Here is a 20,376-nt window from a genome sequence, read left to right on the forward strand (position 1 = left end):
TTGTTAGAAAAATGTTGGAAAAACATTCTTTTCTTATACCTTAACTTTTCTTTCATTCTATCAGTTTAACACCCCTACTCTGAATTCTAAGAAAATCCTTCCCTCTCATTTTCCAGCTCACTGACTTTCTATTTTATATTTGAACTATCTATTACATTTCTGTTTTGTCAAAATCTTTAAATTTTCAAGTGTTTCTATGATACAGGTTTCTCTTGGACACAGTATCCACCTTACACTTTCGGAGATGTTCAGTCCCTCAGTCGTGTTTGACTCTTTGTGATCCCATGGACTACAGCACACCAGGCCTCCCTGTCCATCAGCAACTCCCAGAGCTTTCTCAAACTCATGTCCATTGAGTCAGTGTTACCATCAAAGCATCTCATCCTCTGTCATCCCCTTCTCCTCCTGCCTTCAATCTTTCCCAGCATCATTGTCTTTTCTAATGAGTCAGTTCTTTGCATCAGGTGGCCGAAATATTGGAGTTTCAGCTTCAGCATCAGTCCTTCAGCATCAGGACTCATTTCCTTCAGGATTGACTGGTTTGATCTCCTTACTGTCTAAGGGACTATCAAGAGTCTTCTCCAACACCACAGTTCAAAAGCATCAATTCTTTGGTGCTCAGCTCCCTTTATGTCCAACTCCCACATCCATACATGACTACTGAAAAAAACTATAGCTTTGACCTTTGTCAGTACAGCAATGTCTCTGTCTCTTAATATGTTGTCTGGGTTCGTCATACCTTTTCTTCCAAGGAGCAAACATCTTTTAATTTCATGACTGCAGTCACCATCTGCAATGATTTTGCAGCCCAAGAAAATAAAGTCTGTCACTGTTCCCATTGTTTCCCCATTTATTTGCCATGAAGTGATGGGACCAGGTGCCATGATCTTACTTTTTTGAATCTTGAGTTTTAAGCCAGCTTTTTCACTCTCCTCTTTTACTTTCACCAAGAGACTCTTCAGTTCCTCTTCTCTTTCTACCATAAGGGTGGTGTCATCTGCATATCTGAGGTTTTTGGTATTTCTCCTGGCAATCTTGATTCCAGCTTGTGCTTCATCCAGCCCAGCATTTTGCATGATATATTCTGCATGTAAGTTAAATAAGCAAGGTGACAATATGCAGACTTGACATACTCCTTTCTCAATTTGGAACCAGTCCATTTTTCAAAGTCCAGTTCTAATTTGTTTCTTGTCCTGCATACAGATTTCTCAGGAGGCAGGTGAGGTAGTCTGGTATTCCCATCTCTTTAGGGAATTTCCCACAGTATCTTGTGATCCACACAGTCAAAGGTTTTAGTGTAGTCAATGAAGCAGAAGTAGATGTTTTTGCGAAATTCTCTTGCATTCTCCATTCCAACAGATGTTGGCACTTTGATCTCTGGTTCCTCTGTCTTTTCTAAATCCAGATTGAACATCTGGAAGTTCTCAATACACATACTGTTGAAGCCTAGCTTGGAGAATTTTGAGCATTATTTTGATAGAGTGTGAGATGAGTGCAATTGTGCAATAGTTTGAACATTCTTTGGGATTGCCTTTCTTTGGGATTGTTTGCTCCTTGGAAGAAAAGGTATGACCAAGCTAGACAGCATTTTAAAAAGCAAGACAGTACTTTGCTGACAAAGGTCCATATAGTCAAAGCTATCAAGGCAGGAAGAGAAGGAAATGACAGAGGATGAGATGGTTGGATGGCATCATTGACTAGATGGACATAAATTTGAGCAACTCCAGGAGTTGCTGATGGATAGGGAAACCTGGCATGCTGTAGTCCATGGAGATGCAATGAGTTGGACACGACTGACTGAACTGAACTGAATTTCTTTGAGATTGAAATAAAAGCTGACATTTTCCAGTCTAGTGGCCACTGCTGAGATTTTCAAATTTGTTGGCATGGTGCTTGTAGCACGTTCACAGCATCATCTTTTAGGATTTGAAATAGCTCAACTGGAATCCCATCACCTCCACTAGCTTTGTCCGCAGTGATGCTTCCTAAGGCCCACTTCACTTTCACTCCATGATGTTTGGCTGTAGGTGAGGAATAATACCATCATGGTTAACTGGGTCATTAAGTTCTTTTTTGTACAGTTCTTCTGTGTATTCTTGCCAACTCTTCTTAATATCTTTTGCTTTGTTAGATCCATACCACTTCTGTCCTTTATTGTGCCCATCCTTGTATGAAATGTTCCCTTGGTATCTCTAATTTTCTTGAAGAGATCTCTAGTCTTTCCCATTCTATTGTTTTCCTCTAATTCTTTGCTTTGACCCCTGAGGAAGGCTTTCTTATCTCTCCTTGCTATTCTTTGGAACTCTGCATTTAGATGCTTATATCTTTCCTTTTCTCCTTTGCTTTTAGCCTCTCTTTTTTTCGCAGCTATTTGTAAGGTCTCCTCAGACAACCATTTTGCTTTTTTTGCATTTATTTTTCTTCAGGTGGTTTAGATCACCACCTCATGTACAATATTATGAGCCTCCATCCATAGTTTTTCAGGTACTATATCTGTTAGATATAATACTTGAATGTATTTATCACTTCCACTGTATAATCATAAGGGATTTGATTTAGATCACACCTGAATGGTCTAGTGGTTTTCCCTACTTTATTCAATTTACATCTACTTTGTTGCTTTAGAGAGTCTTGTTTCTTTCTTTACAAGGATGGACCCTTTCATTGACCTGTTTCACTCTTGGATCCATTTCACCACATCACAATGATGCTTGTGGATAAATGTCCACCAACTTGTAGTCACAATTAATATTTAGCTTTCACATGTGTTAATATAGAAAAAGAAATATTTATGCTTCTTTCCCATATTTTACATATTTATATGCAAATACTTCAGTCATTTATAGTTCTTTTTACTATCTTCTAGTTTTCCTAATGTATTTATATATATATATATATCTTTATTTGGTTGAATTGGCCAGTCTCTTAAGGAAACTGCTTTCTTCTATGTTCTTTTTATACTACCATCTCTTTTTTGGGTTGCAGTTTATAACCTAGCATAACACATGCTTTTGGCATCAAGACTTTCAAATCATCTGCTGATGTTGTATGATTTCCTCTCTTGTGACTTTCCAGTTTTGGTTCCAGCTGTAGGATTTCTTTTGGGCTATTTTCAGATATTTAGCTAGAGACTACCAATTCAGCAGTCTACTTTCAACTTTCAAAATGTTAATACCTCTTTAAAGATAAGTATGCATGGCTGAGCACCTGGACAGGCATAAGGACAAATATTCTTTGTCCTTCTGAGTATTTTCAAACAATGATGGACATGACCAATGACAGATGTGATATTAGATGATTTCTTTAGAAATAAGACTTGGCTACCTTGTATGCAAGTTTTTAGTTGCTTGTGTTGCTCATTAAGGAAAACAGTGTTGAAGGGAAATTTATCCGAAACACATTACCCAAATAAACAGGGAGCACTCCCTAAGAGTATCAGTGGCTGCTCCTATTGGGACTCACCCTTCTCTTGTCTTCCTTCTTCTCAAACTTTCCCAGGGCTTCAGTTCACTGGAACAGGACTTGATTACTCTCTCTGATCCTTCTCTAGTTCCACTTACTATATCAGTGCTGTGAGAGGGTAGGGAAATCAGCTAATCATGAACTTGCACTGACACATTTACACTTGATGCGGGGAGAAATCTTATGTCTATCATTGACTCAACTGCTGTGTCTAATTTAAGGAGAAAACTTAGGCAAATTGTGAGTTTTCTTGAGTCTAAGACTAGTTTTAAGGTCTCTCATTAATTTAATCAGCCTCTTCTTGGGGGAAGAAATATACTACAAATAATATATCAATTATAAGGTACCATTCTAACTTTTAAATATGAAATGTGCTTTAGAATAAAGGGTGTGCAATTGTGACAGTATGTCTCATTTTGATTTGAGATACATATATATATATACAAAACCTATCAATTATCTGAATTCTGGCACTTCAGAGAAAAGATCCAAAAACAACATTTGGCCAGCTCTAGCTACATAACTTGTAGGACAAAATAGAAAATTAAAAGGTAGGCTTTTTGTTGAAAAATCAAGGAAAATTTATGAAATACCAAAATATAAAGGTTTTTCCCTTTGTTCTATAGTATCTTTCTTGCTATAATGCTTTTTATATTTGTTATAATGTCATTCTAAGCAATGACGGTCAAAATTATAAATAATTAGCAGGTCATTTACCATTCATTTTTATACTATGCAATACCAGTGTTAAATTCAAATATAAAAGCATTTAATTCCTTTGCATAATCACCTACATTATGCAATTTATATCTTATAGCTCATACATGCCTGCATTCTTTTCTCTTATCAGAACAATGGAACCTCTGCATGACATTAAATCACCACCTGCCTTTTAGTTTCTGTTTTCACTTCTTGATGTGTATACTTTTCATCAACATTCTCTCCCTTTGGCTTATTGATGACTGAAGAAGACCTGAAAGAAAAATAGAACCATGTAATTCTATTTTTCTCTTTCCTTGTCATCATTATTAGCATAAGTGGTTAACTCATACAGGAAAGTAACACAGGCAAAAAAGAGATATGATAAGGTTCCCTCATCAATTGTGTTTCTTACCATAATATTGCCTTCTTTCTATTTGGGCAAATTCTAGTTCAAAGGCAGGTCTGGTTTGAATGGAAAGATTGGCTTCTCAGGGCTTCCAGCACCTCCATCACTCAACTCTATACCTAACATTCTCATCTTGTGTTTATGTTGACTCTAGTTGAACCACCAGCATCATGAGTCCATAGAAATTCTGTGCTCACTGAGTATTAAGAAGACTATATGCACACAGACCATACAATTTGCCTGAGGATAACTCACAGATAATATAAAGTCACAGATAATATAAAGATGAAAAACTATGAAACTCCCAGAAGATAAGATAGGAGAACATTTAGATGACCTTGGGTATGGCAATGACTTTTTAGATGCAACATTAAAAGCATCTGCCATGAAAGAAATAATTGATAAGCTGTACTTCATTAAAATTGTGGTGTGCTAAAGATAATGTTAAAAGAGTGAGAAGACAAGCTACAGCCTGGGATAAAATACTTGCAAGCCACATATCTGACATAAGTCTTTTATCTAAAATATAAAATGAACTCTTAAAACTCAACAATAAAACAACTAATTTTTAAATGTACCAGGAACATGGCAGGGAAAAAAAAGACGCAAGGTAGTGGTACCCTTGCCAACCTCACTGTGCATTTAGACAACCACGAGCAGAACTGAAAGAAAATTTAAAGAACTTTAATAAAAAGCAATGGACTCATGCTCTGGTGTCCTTTCATTTCTCTCCCAAGCTTTAAATGACCTCCTAATTGTTTCCCTGTGTCTACTGATGAATCAAAAGCAAAGTCTCTTTCCTGAGTGGCGCCTGAATTTGGCCCATTCTCCGGCATATCCTGCAAATTTTCTTCAAGGAAAACTTACATGAACTCAGCTCTCAAACCAGCTACCTTCTGAATAATCTTCTGAACTGGAAATCTTAAAATAGAATGAACTCTTCTGGCTTTGATTTCCTCTAACAACTTTGATGACCTTAAAGGAACATAAAATATTGATTATCTTTATACATATACTTATTTTGACATATGGTTTGTAATTTTAATTCAGTGGTAAAGGAAATGCATAACAAAAATGTCTTTCTTTCATTTTATTGGTTAGGGAGCTACCTAATGTATCTCTTTATACATAAAAGTGAACTAAACAAATATACTTCATTAGCATGCACCTAATTTTAGTTCTTGTAGCCTATACCTGTGCCTTAAATCTCAAAAGACTCTTTCTGGATATGTGAAAAATAAATCTGCTTCCAGGATGATTGCCACCAGTTATATAATTGAAATAAGAACATAAAAAGTTGATGATTCACATATTTAAATTGTATTAAAGACAGAATGAAAACAAATAAGAACATTGCTCTCCTTCAAGTCAACACTAACTCTGAAGCTCTCACCCATATTCAGGTTATTCTTCTAATATATCCCAAGTTCACCAGTTTTCAAGCAAACCTGCATCTCCAGGGCTGGATATTCACACTCAGATTTGACATCCTCACCTACTGAGCAAGAGGAGATGGGGGCGACAGAGGATGAGATGGCATCACTGACTCAGTGGGCATGAGTTTGAGAAATCTCCAGGCAGTAGTGATGGATAGGGAAGCCTGGAGTGCTGCAGTCCATGGAGTCGCAAGAGTCGGACATGACTGAACAGCCTAGAGTTCAGCAAATGCAAAAACAGGTTCACCATCTAACTCCTTCTCCTCTGACTCTTTCCCTTTTCTTAATGATACAACTTCCAGTCCATTGCTCTTGGTTGAAGCCTCATCATCTTTTTTAAAATCATGATCCTCATTTTTCATTAGCAATGTCTCTCATCTCCTTGGGCCATTAAGCCACCAAACCTTTTCCTTTTCTCCCACTTCACCAGAATTAGCATATTAGACCTGAGAATGTATGGCTGAGTCCCTTTGCCATCCACTTGAATCTATCACAACATTGTTAATCAGCTATACTCCAATACAAAATTTAAAAGCTTAATAAAAAGAAATATTTCACATAAAAAGCTTCTGTTAAATGATAACAATGGCTTGTTATGCCTGTGCTGTTTGTACCAAACACTGTGGTTCTTTCCTTCTGGGAGTCAGGGATTATATGCGGTAGGCAGAGGATGCCAACATGACCAGCCCCTCATGAAAATCCTGGGCCTTGAGTATCCAGTGGGCTTTCTTAGTAGACTGTCCCAGCTTCTTGCTGGAGGAATGGCAAGTCCTGAAGTCCTGTGTGACTTCACTGGAGAGGATGGTGGAAGCTTGAGCCTGGTTTCTTCGAGGACCAGTCTCGATTCATCTGTCGCTGCACGTTTTCCCCTTCCTCGTCTTGCTCTCTTTCCTTTTGTTGTATTACATCTTAGGTGTGAGTTGAGCTCCGAATCTTGAGCCTCTTCCTAGTGACGCCCTGAAGCTGAGAGTGGTCTTAGAGACCACCAGCATCCTAGCCATTCTGCTCTCCTGTTTCCACTCCTCTTTAGACCTTCATAGTACGTTCTATGTTTCTATCTTTTTGAATCAAAATCCTAGCTTGCCTCTCTGGCTTTTGTGTTTTCAAATGAACTCTAGATTCTTCTAATTCTTAAATGAGGCTCACTTCTGTCTGTACTACTCCATTCTTTTTCTCTCAGTGTGGTCACTTTCTCACTGGAGTTGATGAAATCCCCACCTGCAACTACCTGGCTCTCATCTTGCCAGGTCAGTCTTCAGTGCTTTTTCTAAAATCACCCTTGAAAGACACAGGTACAGTCACGGTATTCCCAATTTATAACATGACAAAAGCTCCCTGAATGACAGTCCCCTGACATGTCTCAGGAGGCCCCATGTCCCCAGCTTATCACTTACTGAATCTGAACTTGCCCCCATAACCCACCCACAGGTGCCGGGCATATCCAACTGTTCCTTGGGTCCTGGATGCTCCAGGTAATTGTTCAAGTGCCTGGAAAATGCCCCTTCTCACAGGAATATTTTTCCCCTGCAGCAATAACTGACTTCCCAGGATGCACATCAAGAACATAACACAGGGAATTCAGCTGGATGACCTAGAGGGATGGGATGGAGGTAGTGGGCGGGAGGCTTGCAGAGGAAGGGAATGTATGTACACATATAGCTGTTTCACATTGTTGTACAGCAGAAACAAACCCAACATTGTAAAGCAATTACCCTCCAATTAATAATAAATAATAAAAGCATTACATTCTCCTCTATGAGGACTTTCTGGTATCCCATTATCCTCAGGAAGATTTGACCATTTTCTGGGTGTTATGCATCCACTCCTGGCATTGCTTCCTTCTCTTCCTTCCCTTGTACGTGTACCTGTCTGTGCTCACATTTCCAGGTACACGTATGTCTTTTCTCACATGAAGGCCAGATGCTCCATGAAAAGTTCATCCTACACCACTCATGCCAGCTCAGTTACTGTTCTGGATCAAACATGTAAGCATTACTGAGGACTGAATGATTATGCTCACCTTCTTCATCATGAAAATTCATTAAGATTCAGGAAGAAAAAACATATCAACAACTTCAGTATAAATTAAAAATAGAATTAAAGCTGTGAAGTAAAATATGCGCCATGTAGACAGGATATTGTTTCCATCTCTTTTTGATATAGATATATCCAGGCAAATAGTGTGAAGCTATTTTCAATAGTCAGATAAATAAGATACATGTTTCATATTGTTTCAGATGAAGCTGTTTATGATAATGCTTTCATAGTATCTTTCACTGTTTAAAGCAAATTGCCAAAATATATACAATGATTTATTTCTGTGGTTGAACTGGAGTAAATCTACAGTATATCATATTGAGAGTAATACAAAAATTAAGGACATGAATGATCCTGATGTTTTAATGTGTGTGGTATACACATTTCATAGGTAAATTAACACATTTTTTCCTTTAAAAAGAACAAGAAGGTACAACCTGGACCAGTAAATAAAAGTATACAAGAAAATATTTTTAGTCATATTAATATGAAAAGCTGAATTATAACAATAAAATAACAAAAATTCTGAATTTTTAAAGTAAACATAGTAAAAGATAAACTTTTATTCAACAGACTCCTGGCAAAAGAAAAGTGGTTGAATTGGTTGTGATTATTGAATTTATGCATATTTTTAGGTAGTATGTAAGCTTTCTTCACTGAGTTAAATGTAGGTGAATCCAGGTCGATATAAAGATTTGAAAAGCTATCAAGTTCATAAAATAGGCATCTGAAAAAGTCCCACATTGTGCAAATAGAGTAGGATCTGATAGTTGTTGAATTTCAGAAATGCTATCATTACAATACCAACCCAGTCTTTTCAAATATACACAAGATAGATGTACTGCGATTATTTTTATATATTTTTAAAATATTATTTTTTGTTTGTTTGTTTTTCAAACTTTAAACTTTTTATTTTGTACTGGGGTACAGCTGGTTAACAATGTTGTGGTAGTTTCAGGTGAGCAGCAAAGGGACTCAGTCATCCATACATGTGTATCCCCCAACTGCCATTACCCATGTTTTATGATCGGTGATTTAGATTTCAGTCTGATTACAACTAGCTAGACACCTAGCTCCACTGGCCTCTCAGCTATAACACTGGACTGTAGCTCACCAGCAAGTTTCTCCAGAGCACTGGGCCCTGAGGGGTCTTGACTGTGGTTGAGTAGGTTTCTGAGGTTCTGTTCAGGATCAGAGTGAGATTTGGCTGTCACTAAGAAATTAGGCTGTGAAGCACCTGGGAACTACCTAGGACTGTGTATTTACCGTCTGTGCTCCAGGTCTGATATCTAGGTCATTTCTGATATGTTTTATTTATTGGTCCAAAAGTATTCCTTCTATTTAAATAAAAAAATGTTATTTTACCTTAAGAAATGTGTATGAGATTACATAATATCTAGCACAGCGTATGAATAAGAACTTGAATGGCAAACACTTGTAGAATAGTAAATAAAATAATAAATAAAATACATAATAACTTTATAACAAGAGGAATATTTTTAGTTGTAAATGGGAACTCATAACAGTTTTAAAAAAAAATGGAACTTCTTAAAAATGATCATAACCAGTTCATAATTCTCCAACAAAGATCTTGACCAGGACAACCTGAGTATTTTAATCTCAGTGTTTTAGATTTCCATGCATTTCAAAGAGCACAAAAATAATCAAGTCATTCTATAATAAACCCATAAAAAGTGAATAAATTTGGCTTAACTTTCTTTATTATTCAATATTCCAACTTACAAGGGTAATCGTAAATAAATTTAAAGTGAAGTCATCATATGTTTTTGTAATACTCAGGATCACTTTCTTTTTAATGTGAATATCCTTGAATTGGAGCCAGCAAGTTATATATATATGTTTTATTTATTTATTTTTGGCTGCAAGGCATGGCTTGCAGCATCTTAGTTCCCTGACCAAGGGTTGAACTAAAGTCATCATGGTGAAAGTGCCAAGTCCTAAGCGCTGGACCTCCAGGGAAATGAGTACATATGTACAGACTTTAAAGAAGAGAAAAAAAAAAATTGGTTAGAATACACTGAGTACAAGCAAATCAAATAGTATCTTGTTGACAGGAATTCAATCTGAGTAAAACTCATAGGCATTTGGAGGGTTTTGAGTGGAGGATTTGCGTGATGCCATGTATGTTTTAGGAGCTCACTCTGACTGCTGAGTTGACAGCAGAGTCTAGGACGTTATCGTTGGAAATGAAGACCATTATTACTGTTACATGAAAGGTTTCAGTAATTTGTGTATGAAGTTATGGTGGCTTAACTCTGAATGATATTAGGAAAGGTGCTGAGAAATGGTCATATCATGGGTTTATTTTCAGGTAGATCTGCCAAAGAACATTTCTTGACAAATCAGATGTGGAGTCCTGGAGAAAAGAGGGGAGGGTCAAAGATGAACACCATAAATTTTGCTTGAGCAAGTAGAAAGATGGAGCTTCCAGGAGAATTGGGGAAAGTGGGATAACTATGCAGAATTATTGAGTTCTGTATTGGACACATTAAGGTTAAGATGTGTATTTGATGTTCTAGTGGAGGTATTGAGGACGGAGTCAGTGACATGATCCTGGAAGCTTGAGGGACAGACATGATCTAGTACCTAGATGGCATTTAAAGTAAGAAGAGTAGAGGAAATCTAGGGAGGGACTCCTGATAAAATAGCTAAGAGAACCAGGGGCTTGGAACCTTGCATTTCTCCAACATTAAACATCAAGGAGAAAAGAAGGAAATATTAAAAGAGACAAGGAGTAAACTAAGAACATAGTGTCCTCAAAGTCAGGTTACTAAAGATTAATAAGTGATCAACTATGTCAAACGCTGCCAAATAATGTAAGGACTGAGAATTAAATCTTCGGAATTCACAACATGGAGATGATCACTGACACTGTTGAACAGATCTGGTGGAATGGTAGGGGAAAGCCTGCTTGAAGGAGGTTTAAAAGATAACTGGAACAGAGGACTCCAAGACAGCATATACAGAAAACTCTTTGGAGAAATGTTATAGTGGGGAGCAAGGAAAGGGGAAAATTGTTGGTGGGAAAGTGTAGTGAAGAAAGTATTACTTTTTAAGGTAGAAGATGAAGCACCATGTTTGTGTAATCATGTGGATGATCCTGTAGAAAGAGAAACTTGGATGAAGTGAGAAACAGCAGAGGGGAGATGTATCAGTTTTTGCTCTGGAGTAGGTAGAGGAGATGAGAACAAATGTGCCAGGGGAGACGTGTGTGCTAGAAAGGAGCTGGATTGTTCATGACTGCAATAGGAAGCTGGGGCAGGTAGGTGCTGATGGTGATTGATGGGTGTGATTGTTAGTGGGTGTCTGTGAAAGTTCTGTCTTTATCAGTGAAGAGTCGTGGTCATCTGCTGAGGGTCAGTGTGGGAAAAGAAGCAGAGTATTTGAGGAAAGGATGTAGTTTTTATAACGTTAACATAGGAGACTTGCAAAGTCAATGGAAAAGAATATTTAGTACAAACTCTAGGTGGCATTGGGAGCCCAGCTAATGTTGGTGATGATGAATTAGACCCAATGCCAGCCAAGATGTTATTACAATTGTACCCACCCCTGATCAACTGATGCGAAGAACTGACTCATTTGAAAAGACACTGATGCTGGGAAAGATTGAAGGCAGGAGGAGAAGGGGACGACAAAGGATGAGATGTTTGGATGGCATCACCGACTTGAGGGACATGAGTTTGGGCAACTTCTGTGAATTGGTGATGGACAGGGAAGTCTGGTGTGCTGCAGTCCATGGGGTCACAAAGAGTCAGACAGGACTGAGCAATTGAACTGAACTGAACTGATCAACTGCATGGGTGCAGTGCAGAGCTGGCAAAAAGCTGACTACCAACTAGAGCACAGCAAGAGAGGCACAAGAATTTCCAAGATGTATTTTGCAGTAAGAATATAATTATACTGTTTTAGCTTATGATTTTATTTTTAACCTCATCTCTTATTTGTTTTACTTCTCTACTTCACATATTTTGGTCTTTCCAAAATTCCCTATGTTCTTTTAAAAATAGCAAGCAGTTCTTAGAAATGTCTTTCCTCTTTAAGAGTTTATTTTCAAACACATTATCTTGTTGTTGGTCTTCAGTACTTTCTCAGCAAACTGCTTTTCCTTATTTTATTTTCAGCTATCACTCCAAAATCACTGCAGATGGTGACTGCAGCCTTGACATTAAAAAACGCTTACTCCTTGGAAGAAAAGTTATGACCAATCTAGACAGCATATTAAAAAGCAGAGACATCACTTTGCCAACAAAGTTCCATCTAGTCAAGGCTATGGTTATTCCAGTAGTCATGTATGGATGTGAGGGTTGGACTGTGAAGAAAACTGAGCGTCAAAGAATTGATGCTTTTGAACTGTGATGTTAGAGAAGACTCTTGACAGTGCCTTGAACTTCAAAGCAATCCAACCAGTCCATCCTAAAGGAGATCAGTCCTGGGTGTTCATTGGAAGGACCTATGTTGAAGCTGAAACTCCAATCCTTTGACCACCTGATGTGAAGAACTGACTCTTCTGGAAAGACCCTGATGTTGGGAAAGATCGAAAGCAGGAGGAGAAGGGGACGACAGAGGATGAGATGGTTGGATGGCATCACCAACTCAATAGACAGGAGTTTGAGTCAACTCTGGGAGTTGGTGATGGACAGGGAGGCCTGGCGTGCTGAAGTCCATGTGGTCGCAAAGAGTCAGACGCGACTGACCAACTGAACTGAAGTGAACTGAAAATAAAACCTGATGGCTTTGACAAGCTGTGGTCCAACTGTGGTCATCAGAAGGCACCTTGGACTGATGACTAATTTACAGTTGACAGTTAGTTGCTCTTCTTCAGTCCACAGTAGAGAGACAGAAGGGTGCTCGCAAGTCCCATTCTTGGTACCATTTTTCCCACATACATTAATGGTAGTAATTACTGTATCTGATGGCAACTGGGTGTTTTTGAAATTGTTAAAAAATTATTATTCCCATTTTCAGGGGATAAGAAAACTACAGCTTAGAGTTGTGAAGCCACATATATTTGCTTACGAAGCACCTGTGTTACAGATGTGGAATTTAAACTTTCTTTCTATTCTGTTAATAACTGGATCATCTTTACAACTATCAATGATATTGGTTGCCTATAGTTACACCTACAGTTCCAAAGCTGTAAGTGAGTTTATCATCCCTACAATGGACTTCCCAAGTTTCTGAGCCATGGAATCCCTGAGAATAACAAAACAGTGTGTCCTAATGGAAAGATAATTTGTTGTAAATTCACTGTGATTTATACTGAAGCTCCAACACTTTGGATGCAAAGAGCCGACTCGTTGGAAAAGACCCTCATGCTGGGAAAGATTGAGGGCAAGAGAAGAAGGGGGCATCAGAAGATGAGATGGTTGGATGGCATCACTGACTCAATGGACATGAGTTTGGGCAAACTCTGAAAGATAATGTAAGACAGCAAAATCTGGTGTGCTGATGTTCATGGGGTCACAAAGAGTCAGACACGACTTAGTGACTGAATAACAATGCTGACCACAGATTGCTTCTTCATGGACCAAACTTTCAGCGCTTGGCCAGAGACAATGCACTTGGCAAAACTTCCTACATTTGTTCACTTGGTTACAGTAATTTTAAATTTTCTTTTATTCTAGCTTTCTATGAGTAAACATATGCTCATTTATCATTTTTTCTCAAATATTGAATAATGTTCTTCATTATGTTAAATCCTTCTTTACTTTTCAAACTATAAATCATTCTTTTCAAATTTATTGCCTTGAGTGAGAATATTTATTATACATATTTTTGTGTTGCTGATGCCAAATTAACAAGTTTTATTATATAATGACAGCAATTATTTCTACCCAAGTCTTTTGGACATTTGAACATACGGCTATTCTGTTCATGGTTTTTCTTTGTGTAGCATAATTTTGCAGTAAATCAAGAATGTTTTTGGCAAAATCATTATGGAAAAGCCAACGGGATTTTGAGATTTGTATACGTGACTCTTGGTTCAAGTTTCTGTCTAACATATTTTAATTTTGAGATTGATAAATGCTTAATTGGCACTATATCCAGATACAAGGAATATATAAAAAAAAAAAAAACCCTGTAGTTGAAACCTAAAATGAATAGATGTGTTCTTTAATCTCAGTTCAGTTCAGTCGCTCAGTCGTGTCTGACTCTTTGTGACCCCATGAATTGCAGCACACCAGGCCTCCCTGTCCATCACCAATTCCTGGAGTTCACCCAAACTCTTGTCCATCGAGTCGGTGATGCCATCCAGACATCTCATCCTCTTTCGCCTGCTTCTCCTCCTGCCCCCAATCCCTCTCAGCTTCAGAATCTTTTCCAATGATTCAACTCTTTGCATGAGGTGGTCAAAGTACTGGAGTTTCAGCTTTAGCATCATTCCTTCCAATGAACACCCAGGACTGATCTCCTTTAGAATGGACTGGTTGGATTTCCTTGCAGTCCAAGGGACTCTCAAGAGTCTTCTCCAACACCACAGTTCAAAAGCATCAATTCTTCTGCACTCAGCTTTCTTCACAGTCCAACTTTCACATCCATACATGACCAGTGGAAAAACCATAGCCTTGACTAGACAGACCTTTGTTGCCAAAGTAATGTCTCTGCTTTTGAATATGCTATCTAGGTTGGTCATAACTTTCCTTCCAAGGAGTAAGCGTCTTTTAATTTCATGGCTGCAATCACCATTTGCCAGTGATTTTGGAGCCCCCAAAAATAAAGTCTGACACTCTTTCCCCATCTAATTCCCATGAAGTGATGGGACCAGATGCCACGATCTTCGTTTTCTGAATGCTGAGCTTTAAGCCAACTTTTTCACTCTCCTCTTTCAATTTCGTTAGGAGCCTTTTTAGTTCCTCTTCACTTTCTGCCATAAGAGTGGTGTCATCTGCATATCTGAAGTAATGGATATTTCTCCTGGCAATCTTGATTCCAACTTGTGCTTCTTCCAGCCCAGCGTTTCTCATGATGTACTCTGCATATAAGTTAAATAATCAGGGTGACAATATACAGCTTTGACGTACTCCTTTTCCTATTTGGAACCAGTCTGTTGTTCCACGTTCAGTTCTAACTGTTGCTTCCTGACCTGCATATAGGTTTCTTTAATCTCATAAGGATTAAAATAGGAAAACAGTCTGCACAACTATTTCAATGTTCTCTTGTATAAAATTTAAAATTTTTTTTTCCACTGGAAGAATATAGACTTTACAAATCACAAGAAGCCTCAAGATCATAATGGATTTAACTTTTAAAAAAAGAAGGTTCACAGATGTTTATTTTGTTGTTGCTTTTTGTTTGCTCCTTGTTTCTGCTTTGAGTGGTTTCTCACCCTGACTCTTTTATTACTCTCAGCTCCTGGATTCGTAACCTTCACCTCAGGGGCTCTGAGTTCCCAGAACACAAGTATTTGAAGTGAAAACTGAGAATGCCCTATGACCTTGATACTCTATCGTGATGCTAAAGAAGTTATGGTCAAAAGTTTAATCTTTATAAACTCAAATTAATACCACACAAATTAAAGTGGAATGAAATGATGCGTACTGTTCAGGTTAAAATTACATAGCTCCATGAAACCCCTCATAGCTATCAAAAATAAGTCAACGGACAAATATGTGTCTGTATTATGATTTTCTTACAATGCACTTCTAGAAGAGTTCTCCTTGGTGATTTACAGTAATGAAAATTAGGCTCTGTTAGGTTTACTTGCTCTTCTGAATATCTTTCCAGTGTTACAAACTGTTTTATTATTCTCCAGGATTCCATGGCTCAGAAATTTGGGAAGTCCCTGGTGGCGATGACACCTCTCCCTCTGGATGTCTGGGGGCTGGGGGCACAGCTGAGAAGACCTTCACAACTGGGAGATGGACACTGGCTAGAAACCCGCTTTTGAAGTGGCTTCCACCCTCACCATCCTCATGCCTACACTAGCATGACCTGAGGGGTGTTGGCATTAAGCGTCTTTCTCCAAGGATCCAGATGCAGCGCACATGACTTCAGCAGAGTAACTGAGCTCCAGCAACAGAGCATGTGCAGGTAGGGGCTCAGGAATGAGAGTTTCTCGATGACCCGAGCCCAGCAGATGTGACTGTCTTTTTCAAAATTTAATTCATTTTATTTTTACTGAAGTATGGATGAATTACAATGCTGTGTTACTGCTGCACAGCAAAGCAACTCCGTTATACATATATATATATATATATATATATATACACATACATTCTTTTTCATATTGTTTTCTATTGTGGTTTATCACAGAATATCAAATATAGTTCATTGTGCTACAGTCAGAAAGTCAGGTAAACCAAGTCCAACAAGGTTACATGACTTTCTGACCTCCGCTTAGAAGCCACAGCATCGATTCCATTCATTGTATTCTGCTGGTCGCCAAAGACAAAAGCCCAGTCAACTCAAGGGGAGGGGCCGTGCTCCCACTGCTTCCTGGGAAGCATGGTAAGGTCACGTGGTACGAGAGAATGTGGAAGCGCAGTAATGCTGCAACCACTTGGAAAATGCAGTCTGCACCCTTGAATGTTATTATCACTTGCTTCTCTTTCCCACATAGTCACATGTACACAGAAAATATTCAAACACCACCCATGAAGCCACAGCTATGCGAACAAGACAAATATCCTGAAATTTCCCTTGAGCCCTCTGATGTTGCCACTTGTATCTTGACTTATTCTTGAAATACCTTATGTGAATTATTTATAAGAGAGTCCATATTTAGTTATACTCTGACAGCAATTTTCTTGAGCATGTTAACAGCAAGTGTACACCACAGTTATAGTAATGAAGGTAAAAACCAAATGCCAACGGTCTTAGTTACAGACAAAAATGGTGAGATACATTTTATTTTTTAATATAAATTTATTTATTTTAATTGGAGGTTAATTACTTTACAATATTGTATTGGTTTTGCCATACATCAACATGAATCCACCACAGGTATACACGTGCTCCCCATCCTGAACCCCCTCCCTCCTCCCTCCCCGTACCATCCCTCTGGGTCGTCCCAGTGCACCAGCCCTGAGCATCCAGTATTATGCATCGAACTTGGACTGGCGATTCATTTCATATATGATATTATACATTTTAAAATGAACTGGAGACATGTTAAAGTGAATTGGAGTCAAATCAAAGGACATATACTATGATGTTATATTTTTTCAGTGTTAAGAGGGAATTGGGACAAATACAAAATGATTTATAATATTTTCTATATGCACTATAATTTATGTTATATCAAAAATAATCCAAGAAAAAATATTCAACAACAGCCTACATATATTTTTGTCAGTTCCCATCTGCATGAGTATGAAGGATTTCTCTGAGGACAGAGGAGTTTCTGCTAAGAGCAATTTGCTTTGCTAAGCCTGCATATGTTAGTTTACTACATAGAATATTTAAAATAAAGTGTTACATACATGAAATATGTGAAAACATACAGAAATATGTGAAAACATGCTCTATACTATTTTTTATTGAGTGAAAATCCCTCACCCTTTAGGAAAATTTCTGTATATCAAGTGAATATATACATTTAATTACTTGGACTACCAAAATAGAATTTATTTGATAAGATGGATAAGTATGTGCATCGAGACTAAATAACTGTTCTTTAGGTTATTGCATAAAGCAGTAGTATAGTAACTGCATTTGACATTAAATGTGAGGTGAAATATAAGTAAAATAAAAATAAAACTACTTAAATAGGTATCATACACTGGTGACATGTAATAAAACAATTTTTATGCAGGAACAGTTCATTATTTTTGATCATGACATTTTTTGAATTAGAGATCAAAATCCACACAAATATCTATACTGTTTAAAGAACATCAGTCTTCTCAGAACTAATTTGCAAATTGTCCAAATAAAGCTCTGACCTTATACTTCTTCTTCCATGCGGTGTAGGGTCAAAAGTTCCTTGTTCCTCTCTGCATCTGTATTTGTTATTGTGTATTCCATCTTGTTTTATTACAGCTCACATATGTTACTGTGTTTGATTATCCATTGAAGACAGGATTCAGTTTTTGAACACTTTCCCATCCCCAGGATTAAGCACCAAAAGTAACAGTTTTCTGTGAAAAACAGGAACATCTAGTCATCCATTTGGTTGAATGAGTAAAAGGATTAATGTTAATTTATTTTTAAATCTGCAGCAACAACTGCCTTTATTTACTTTTTAATAAGAAGCACTTTGCCCTACATACAAATACATGTGTATATATTATTTATATTTATGTGTGTGTGTGTCTGTGTGATTTACCATACAGGTTAATGTACTTTTTATTCAAATGCTCATAAACAGCTAAAAATTATATGAGATATCATCAACACGGTCTCGCCAATTTACATTTCTATCAACAGTGTATGAGGATCTTCTTTTCTCCATATCTTTGCTGACATTTGTTATTTATGGTCTTTTTCAATGATAGGAGTGAGGTGATATCTCATTGTGGTTTTGATTCGCATTTCGCTGATGATTAGCAGTGTTGAGCATCTTTTCACATGCCTATTGGCCATCTGCATTTCCTCATTGGAAAAATGCCTAGTAAAGTTCTTCTGCCCATTTTTTAATTAAATTATTTGATTTTTTGGTGTTGAGTTGTATAAGCTGTTTATACACATTGGATGTTAATCCAGTGTGTGCATACATGTGTGTTAAGTCACTTAAGTCATATTTAATTCTTTGTGACCCTGTGGACCATAGCCTGGGTTCATGGGGATTCTCCGGGCAAGAACACTGGAATGGGTTGCCATGCCCTTTTCCAGGGGATCTTACTGACTTATCCCAGTGTAAATTGGTGTAGCCACTGTGGAAAACCAGTATGGAGGTTTCCTAAAAAAATGGAAATAGACTACTATATCATATAGCCATTCCACTCCTGGGCATATACCTGAAAAAAGCCAAAAACACTAACACAGAAAGATACGTGCACTCCAAGGCTCATAGCAATTGCTAAGATGTGGAAGCAGCCTATAAGTCCATCAACAGACAAATGGATAAAGAAGATGTGAGATATACATAGCACTTTTCACTTTATTGGATATTTAGATACTCATGAGAAATTGAAATTATAATGGAGTAATAAGAGTTAAAGCATACAAAACTGGAGGTGTCAGTCTTGAGGTCCCGTTCTCAGACACATCCCCATATCCCTGAGAACTTGAAATTTCTGTGAACTATACCTAACCTATGGAGTAGAAAAGGCAATCCACTCTAGTATTCTTGCCTTGAAAACTTCCGTGGACAGAGGAGCCTGGCGGGGTCACAAAGAGTCAGACATTACTGAGCAGCTGAGCATCCACATAACTAACCCGAGGACACCAGTGTCTTTTAACCCAATACCTGCTACCTGCAACCTTGTTTTTCAAGGCAGTTTCCCTTGTAACTAAGTAGCCAATCACTTCAGGTCTCACCCAATCCCTACTTAACAAACACCCTTTACTCTTAACAGCTTTAATTATTATTCTCAAATAAACAACTCACACAACTAACTGTAGCCTTATGAGTTTCGCTTTTATAAGCACCCGCCCCCCTTATTTTTTAGGCTGGCAGAATAATTCAAATGCTTCTTGAATCTGTGTGTCATGGGCTACTGTCCCACATGCAAAGTCACTTCAGTCATGTCCAACTCTTTATGACCCCTTGGACTATAGCCCGCCAGGGCAGAGGTATACACAGCAAGTATACTGGAGTGGGATGCTGTTTCCTTCTCCAGGGGATCTTCCCAACCCAGTGATCGAACCTGTGACTCTTGTGTCTCCTGCACTGGAAGGGGTGTTCTTTACTACTAGCACCATCTGGGAAGCCCAGGCTACAATCCTAACCAACCCCAAATAGACACCTCTTTATTTCAATCAGGTCTCTGTTTTTTAAAAAAAATTAATTAAAAATATTTAACATGAGTTTATTTTCTATAACTGATTTTATTCTGGCCATCTGCAGTTGTTGGGCTTTTTTTTTCTCAATAAACATATATAAAACCCAAGCCTGTTGGACATGAACTTCTTTGGCTCAGGCAGTTAGGAATCTGCCTGCAGTGCAGGAGACCCTCCTATGATTCCTGGGTTGGGAAGATCCTCTGGAGGAGGCAATGCAACCCACTCTGGTGTATTTTTTTTTTTTTTACTTTACAATATTGTATTGGTTTTGCCATACATCAACATTTTTATCTGGATAATTCCATGGACAGAGGAGCCTGGCAGGCTACAGTCCATGAGGGTCACAAAGAGCTGGACACATCTGAGAGAAGAGCACAGCACACATCCTTATAACATGGAGGTTAACTTAGGTGTGAGTAAAGGAGC

This window comes from Bos grunniens, chromosome 20 (assembly GCF_055505025.1).
Source record: "Bos grunniens cultivar Pamir isolate PY7600 chromosome 20, Bosgru_T2T1.0, whole genome shotgun sequence".
NCBI classification, from domain to species: domain Eukaryota; kingdom Metazoa; phylum Chordata; class Mammalia; order Artiodactyla; family Bovidae; genus Bos; species Bos grunniens.